General features: G+C 41.4%; 1 long non-coding RNA gene across 1 annotated transcript; it reads right to left on the bottom strand.

Moving 5' to 3' along the window:
* Nucleotides 1-751: 751 nt before the first annotated feature.
* LOC135315182 (uncharacterized) lies at nucleotides 752-7,454 on the bottom strand. Its single transcript, XR_010374619.1, has 2 exons — nucleotides 7,145-7,454; nucleotides 752-6,708 (listed from the first exon to the last, which is right to left on the bottom strand). It is a non-coding gene; the product is annotated as an uncharacterized LOC135315182 (long non-coding RNA).
* Between the last annotated feature and the right edge of the window lie 849 nt (nucleotides 7,455-8,303).

Raw genomic sequence — 8,303 nt, 5'->3', positions numbered from 1 at the left:
TTATAGGAGAAATTAAGCGCTCTCCCATAGGACTATATGATGAGGGAAAAAAGTTCTTTGTGACCAGTTTCTGTTGTTGTGAATACCTTGTGGTGCCTTTTACAAATGCACTGGGGATGTTAGCATCAGTTTCCAAGTGTTTTTGTATGTATTTCACAACCTTAAAATCTGAAAAGCATGTTGGATAGTCTGAATTGTTGCCCATAGGGTAGGATGTAACCATCCACTCACGCTCACTCATTCAATTAGAATATCAAATCTTTGGTTACTATTTTTGCACAGAACAGTTTGGACTGACTTCTGTAAGTTTTTAGCCTGCCAAGTGTCAATGTAATCCAGAAGAATAATGAAGTGTTGATCTCTTTTCCCTGTGGAAACAGCCAGAGAGGCTGTTGTAGCAGCTCTGGCACTTCTGAAACACAGCAGCACCTAAAGTAGATTCTTCTTCCTCTGTGCTGTGAGAGTAGTCCTGCGCTTAGGGAGTTTCAAGGCAGAGAATTACAGTTGCTTTTTTGCCTCTTGTGTTGGGAAGTTGCTTCGCTGGGGTCAAATTCAGCCCCTCTGTTGTCTTACTCTTGACCTGGGTTCTTTCATGACTATATTGAGGGAGGTTGTTCCCTTGTAAAACCTGAGTCCTTTGGTGGGAAACCCTTTTGAGCTTGTTTCCTCAAATTCAGGGTCTACCAATTAGGCTGTCATTGACAACTAGGATACTTAATACAATCATTTAGCCAGTAACACAAGTGAAATGTGCATTCTTCTGAAGCTTTATTATGAATATGAATAAAACATTTTCTGGTGTTATTGAAACAGCCTGGACTAAAGCAATGAGAATGACAGTATTCAGGGGTGATCTCCATGTCATGCCTATCTGCTCAAAAATAGCATTGCAATAGCGGCAGTGGTGGCAATCGTGCCTTTTCTTTAATGCAGTAAAAGTTGGACTCCTCTTTGGGAAGCCCAGTCAGATAATCAGATTTACAGAGAGATACGTTATTGCTTTTTGTGTGGGTTCTAATGTATGACAGTCCCTTTCGATGGTCCTTATGCTAATATCTAATCCAAAGTGCTGTATGAGAGAAGCCATATACAAAACAAAACAATCTGTCCAGTGGTCTGTGGTCCTGCCATGCATCCTTCAGCAACATCTTTCAGTACGTGTTGAGAAAGCCATTAAAATTTTTCAGTGCTTTTGGATTGTATAAAAATTTTGTGTTCTCAGCATTAGGTACTCTAAGGAAATCAGAAATTGCATTTAAAATGCAAATCTGCATGTTACATACGTAGGGATTTTACAGGATTTCTTCCTTCAGATTTCTTAGCATTTGGCCATTGTCTGAGTCCTCTTCCCAGCTAGAAATTAGGGTTTTTTTAAAGGATATTTAGAAGGAGATTTTTATGTATCCACATGTGCCTGTTGATCTCAAGCATTTTGGGATTAGTCTTGGTAGTAACTGAATGACCTGTAGTCAGTACTGAAGATGTCTCATATCTACGAAGCTCTACAAACAAGTTCCCAAAAGTCCACTAATTAATCCAGACAAATTAACTTTAATTAGACAGTACCTTATTAATATTTTTCAAGTTTGTTGTAGTCTGTGGTCTTGTTTTATGGGGCACAGTTTACTTTAAATGCTCCCAGAACCATTCTAAGATCATGCAGTCATTTGGAAGATAACACATGTTTTTAATTACATTTCGAAAGCTTCAGTGCTTTACTCCCTCCATCCCCTCAGCAGTAAGGAGATTAGGTTCATTGCCAAGTGACTTGCATCACCCTCTGTCATGGGATGTGACTGCCTGGGTCTTAGCAGTCCAACAGAATGATTCACCAGCACAGTGTGGTTTCATGGGGATGCAGGTACATGATGAACAGCCTTGCGTAGGTAAAGTTGAAAGAGCCTTTCATAAGGATCTTGCTAAGATGTATGGACATGCAGGGTGGAGCAAAGCTCTAGCGCAGGCCACTGACAGCTAATCCGTCCAGCAAAATACTGTGTAGGAATGGAAGCTGTGTTCTGGCTTGAGCTGGTTGTAGAATAGCTCCATGTATTTAGCAACATCCTATCCAGCCTTGTTTTAACGCCTCTAGAAACTTTTCTACTTTTCCAATATTTGAAGAGTGTGATTGCATTTTATGGATAAGGTCTGATCCTTTAGTCCAGACAAATACTGGTAAATATTCATGGTAATTTCTGTGCATGGTTGCTCGATAATGTATGTATCTGACAGACACGTGCAGGTTTACTAAAGGAAGTCTCAATAGTGAGCCTACCCTACTACCTTCTAGATATTTTAGTCTGATATTCCAACTGTTTTTTTACATATTTAAATTTAATCCCCTGAAGCTTCATTATATCTAGCATCAGTTTTCCTTCTAAGTATTTTTGTATTGCAAGGCATGTGTACGTAGGAGTACTTCACCAAAATGGGAATGTTTCTCTACTATTCCAACCATGTTCCCAGAGTGGCTCTATGCCTGCAGAGCTGCACACTGAATTCACTTGAAGACAATGCACAAATGATTTTTGGTGTACTGGCTTTAGCTGGTGCAGCTGTGTTGGTCAGGGATTCTGGAACTTGCTTACTGAATCAACCTGTACAAGCTGCAGGAGTTGAGATGATTCAAAAAAAGGAAAACCACAAGAAACAAAGTAATAGAGTGGGCTGCTCTCAATATTTGCAGGGGAAAACATGTTGATTAGGGGAGTAACTTCAGTTTTAACTAATAAATCAATAGAAATCTCTGTTCTCCTAGTATGAAGCACCTCTAGTGTACAGCAATATAGCAGTGTACCACTAGCCCTAAAATGAACCCACTTTGGAACACAAATGGCAGATATCTCTCAAATACTGCTGTGCACAGACTTTGGTTAGAGGACAAGTAGAGGAGTTCATTTTCCAGCATAAAGAAGGTGCATTTTAAACTTCTTTCATTTAATGCTGATTTTAATGCTAGTTCTAACGCTGCAGCTGCCAGTCTGACTTCTACAGATGATGGAGGTGGCATATCTCACTGCTGTGGTTTGGAAGGCATGACAGTTATTTGTGTAACAAGATCTGTCTGACAGGTAACCACATGTTCTAGTTAATCTTAGCTGGGATATAAGTAGATCCTGTATCAAATGTAATGACTCAGTTACCGAGCCTGATGCTAATGTCAGTGACATCTGCTTCAGCCTCTGCATTCCTTAAAAATGGATTGGAATCAGGCTTATGAGTGAGTTCGTGTTAGGGTAAACCCCACTTAAATACTATAGGTCACATTGATCTCTGATGCCAGTAGAGGTGCACTGGGAGAGATATGTCCCAATGTATTTGTTGTTTGCCCATATCAAAGGACACAGCTGCAAAAGATTGGAATGGATTTCCCAGTGCATTAAGAGACTTATCTGTTATTTACTCTGGGAATAGCAGTCTTACTTAATATTAAATTTCAAATTTCCTTTAGGTGTTTAGCAATTGTCCAGAAGATTAGGTTCATTAAATTAGTGAATTAGTCCCTTTTTCACAAGTAGTTTTCTACCTCTCTTAGTTTGTGAATAACAGAGTCAACTGTCTTGTACCCCTGTCTCCAGTGCTGCACTTACCCAGGACTAGCCTATTTGTCTTTGAAGGTTTTTCTTTTCTGAACAACCTTTAAGGAATCTGCAAACCTTAAAGCAGATTTTTAAAAGCAGGCCAAGCTTACCCAATTACAAAGAACCAAATTCACATGGAAGGTGGTATAGTCTAACTTTCTGCTCTGTAAAACAATGTATTTTAGTATTACTGATTTTTTTTCAGACATATGACAAAGCTGAAAGGCAAACATGCGCGGTAGTCTTCAAAAATGTGCATGATTTAATTACTGACAGTGACAATGAGTCAAGATGTGATTTCAGCTGATTCCATTTACTAGGAGCATGGGATCTTTGCTCTGTTATCCAAATTCATGTCCCATTTTCTCTGCCTCATACCTCCCTTGAGGCTGTGGTCTCAGGTACTGGGCTTAGTCAGTATGTGACCTGGAGGCTCTCAAGGAAAAACTAAGGATAAGTGTTGATCAGGAGATTGCATGTTTAGGGCTTTAGGATGATCTAAGTGATGCACTGAAGCCAGGCCACTATCCCAGTTCTTCTCTAGCAGTAGCCCAGATTGCACCATTCTGCTTGGAGACCATCAGCTGGCAGTGGCATTATAACAATGAATTATCATTGTGTCTTAGTTGACACCACCTTCCAAAAGCCTGGGATATAAAGGGAGCAAGCCAGATGCAAACCTCTGGTGCCTGGGAATCTCCTGACACCAGATGCTTGTGAGCTGTTTGTCCAAGTTTTCTGTAGCTTTCAGGTCCCCTGCCAGACTTGTGACTAACTGTACAAGTGATGCTACCTATTCTTATCTATAAAACTATGCAAAGATAAGATGTATATATAGCTACACTACTATAGGCTATGTGTTACGTGTCTAACACCATCTGTCATGTACATATGTGGGTTTTGTTTAAGTGAAGATCTTAAAAATCTGAATCATTCTTATCTGAGACCAACTCAAAACATTAACAAAATTTCAACAGTGGACTTTGACTAATGGTTTGGAATATTAGGGGAAAATATAGCTTTGGACCTAGATTTCAATCACAGACAATGGAATTTGATTGGCATACACATTAAGGATTAGAACATACCTTATCAAGCTTTAGCAAGAACTGTATAGGTTTAAGGGTTTAGAGAAAGTATCCCCCTCTGCCTTTGCCAAGATCCTGTTACAGATTTCTCTGTTCCCTTCAATCTTAATGATTTCAGTGGGGATTATGATGGATAACTGAAATAAGATAATTCTATTTCCAGTGAAAGCTTTACTGTATTGATTTCTTCTTTTCTGTGCTGCTGTTTGTCAAAAGCAGCCAATGTACAAAATTCAGGTGTCACTGGGAATTCAATCTGTTCCTTCTTTAAATTTTGACTACTGCTTATAACATAGAAAACTTAAGTACTGTAAAAGGTAATTTATTGTTACTATAATGGCTGATCATTAACGGACTCCCTAGAGAACTGCACAGTATTAAAATAAAATTCCTCTCTATAACTCTAATGACACTTACTCCTTTGACAGTATAATGCCATGTTGTTATAGCAATACTTCGTGCTCACATCACTTTTTATTGTGGGATCTGAAGTGTTAAACAATATTATGCATGCTTCATAACAGCCCAGTAAGTGCTATCATACTGTCTTGTTAAACAGGTAAGCTGGAGCAAAGACAAGCAGAGATTTGCGCAGAGTTGTAAAATCACAGAAAATACTCAGTCTTGCAAAGCACTATCTATATTGCATAACCTGAAATACTTGCTTAATTCTAGCCCTGGTCAGTAGATATTTTGCCAGAGTCTGGGCCTATGTTACCTAAGTTCATAGTCAACTTGATTACCTTTCAGATGATCCTTCCTAAAATTCACTAGAAATCAATGGGATTTATATACCTGCTTATTGTCGGGCTCCAGGTTAACTGTTTTTCTGGACAGTGACACTGATCAGTACAAAGATGAGGGCATGTCCTTGAAAGCAGCTTACAGTGCACTGAGCAGAATACCTGGCTACTACTGTTGTCATTCTGTCATTTTTAGACAGCAGCTTTTATGAGCTTTAGACTCGCCTACTACTAGGGAAATACCTATTTTTGGAATACCTATTGCAGCTGCTGCAGCAAGGATGCCTCTGGAGCTCCAAGCTTGCAAACAAAGTAAATATTAACTGTAGGTTGTTGTTAATAAAAGAGTTCTTCCATACATGTTTACAATGGAAATGTGCACTGTAATTTGGTTGACAGGTTTTGAATGCTCTTTATTCATTTTACTGTGAGAGCTCTAAGCGCATGGCAGCCAAGACAGTAGGGAAGATGGTAATTCAGAAAAGTGTTGTTAGTTTATTTATTTACCTTCCTGGAGTATTGGTTTGCTGGTTTTGTTCTTAAAAAATACTTGAGATGTATACAAAATAAATAATTCATTGTGCAAGTATCACATTTCTGGAAATGCTAGCATGAAAATTGCTAAATATGCATTTGATTTAAGCTTGATTAGGCAACTGATTCTGTTGTAACATAGCCATAATTAAAATATAGTCTTGTGAGGTTTAAGCCATTACAGGTATGGTGTGCTCCATGCCCAGCATTGTTAATTAGGAGGGGCCCTCTTCAAGCTGGCAGGTGGGTGCCTCATTGTGCAAGGCAGTGTCTGGGCTCCCAAGCCGGGGGTTTGGGGGGCTGGTGGGCGAGTAGTTGATCACAATGAGAGAGTTGAAATATTGCAGAGGCAAATGAGGCATCCCCTCCTGTTCTGCTTGTTGTCCTGCAAGGGAGGGGTGCCTCAGCCTACCTGTGGGTAGCGGAGTGACTGCTGCATGTCTCTGTCGCTTCCCTGCCCTGTTGGGAATTTCTGCTGCCCGCTCTGACCAGGAGGGTGGGGGAAGAAGCAAACTCGGAAGTGGCTGAAATGAACCTCAGGATGGAGAAATCTGGTGGGACCTCCAGCCTGGATCCTCTGCAATGGCTTCAGCAGGAGCGGGGCTGTGGATCTCTACCAGTCCCATCAGTGCTATAAATTGAGTGCTGTTGCGTGTAGACCAAAGAAAAGCAATTTCCTAAAAATAACTTGGACAAAGTCATGGGATCGGTGGTAGTGTTTTCCTGTGTTCAAGGGTGTTCTTTCTCTGGACCTCAGCTTAGCTGTGGGAAATAGACAGTCGTAGTATTTTTGATGTGAAGCTAAAACCCACCCTCGCTTGAGACAGAAGATATACCCTGGAAATGCAGTTAATGTTGCAAAGCTGGGTCACTGAACCCCTTTTCTGGCTGGTAGAAAGGTGACACCTGCAACCAGAGATGGCTGTGGGTGAAGTCCATACATCCTCCTCTTGCTTTGGCAGTGTCTTGGCGGCTCTGCCACTGAGGCCTGGCAGAAGGGGCCCTCGGCTGGTCTGGCTGGGCAAAGCGGGGACTTGCGCCCTGCGCTGTGTGACACAGCCACTCAGTACAAATACGCTGTCAGCGTGAGGCTGTCACTTTCGAACTCCTGTTTGGTTTTTTGTTTCCTTGTTTCCCCGAGCCCCCCACCCCCCCCCCACCCCCCCTCCCCTTCCCGCTCTCTAATCACCACAGTTACCTGCTGACTGCAATTTGTCTGGGCAGGTCCGAGCCGTGGTGAACAGGTCTGACAAAGCTTAAATCTTGATCTCAGCAAACCTCTTCTAGACTTTCTCATTTCAACAAAGCCTTTGTTCAGCTGCATTAATTCCAAGGACAGCCAGTCCACCGCTCTGTCAATTATCTGGAGGCCTGGTTGCTTTCAGCACACGCACAGAGTTTTGACGTATCCCTAATTCATAATGTAAGAGCAGACTCGCTTGGGGTGGGGTGAGAAATTCAGGGTAAGCACAAACAACAAATCCCTAGTGCTGTCCAAGAGCAGACCCACAAACTCTGCAGAGTCCACTCTGTGTTTGCAGTTCAGCCTCACTGAACTTTACCCCCTTTTTTGGTATCTTGTACAACTGGGAACTGGTTGTCCACTTCTGGCAAGCTCCGCTTTAATTGGGACAGCTGGTAATGGGACGTTTTCCCTTGGCTGTTGCAGACCAACCTGATTGTAGCATCCGTGACAGCATTTAACTGTTTTCTGTGACTGATATCGCCCAAATCAGGGCAGTGGTGTCCTCTGAACAGCCCTGCAGGTTCCCAGGGCAGGAGTTGGGAGTCTGTCCCTGTTGCTCTTGAGGAACACTGAAATGAGGCAGGCTTTAAGAAATTGGGCTTGTTTCTCCTCATTCTAGTTGATAATTATTCCTCCTTCGTTCCATGGCCTGAAATACTATTTTCTGAGTGCTGGTATATTTAACAGAGGGTTTTGCATGCCAGTTTACTGTGAGGTTTTTGTTTGTGTATGTGCAAACATCAGGTGAAATGATGAAAGGTATATTTGTAATTTGAGATAGGCAAAGTGGGTTGGTTTTCTCTCCCAGTGGATAATCTGCTCCTGTACATCCAGTGCTACATCTTACATAATTTGGAAGTGATCTTTTAAACCAAAGATTCTTTTCTTTGCAGACTGCTTAGTGTAGCATGTTATATCACATAATATAATTCTGTTGAACAACACTGTTGTGTTGTGCAAACAACACAAAAAAAGGAGGGGGTAAGGGGAATAAATAAGCAGACACACCAGCAGAAATTTTCCTTTGCTGGTACCTGAATTGTTCTCAGGGAAGCTGACACATTTGTATTCTGTCACTGCTACCATGAACAAAGAGATCCCCTGGTCCCAG

Source organism: Phalacrocorax carbo, chromosome 10 (assembly GCF_963921805.1).
Source record: "Phalacrocorax carbo chromosome 10, bPhaCar2.1, whole genome shotgun sequence".
In the NCBI taxonomy this organism is placed as follows: Eukaryota; Metazoa; Chordata; class Aves; order Suliformes; family Phalacrocoracidae; genus Phalacrocorax; species Phalacrocorax carbo.
This window is presented reverse-complemented; position numbering and strand designations above follow the sequence as displayed.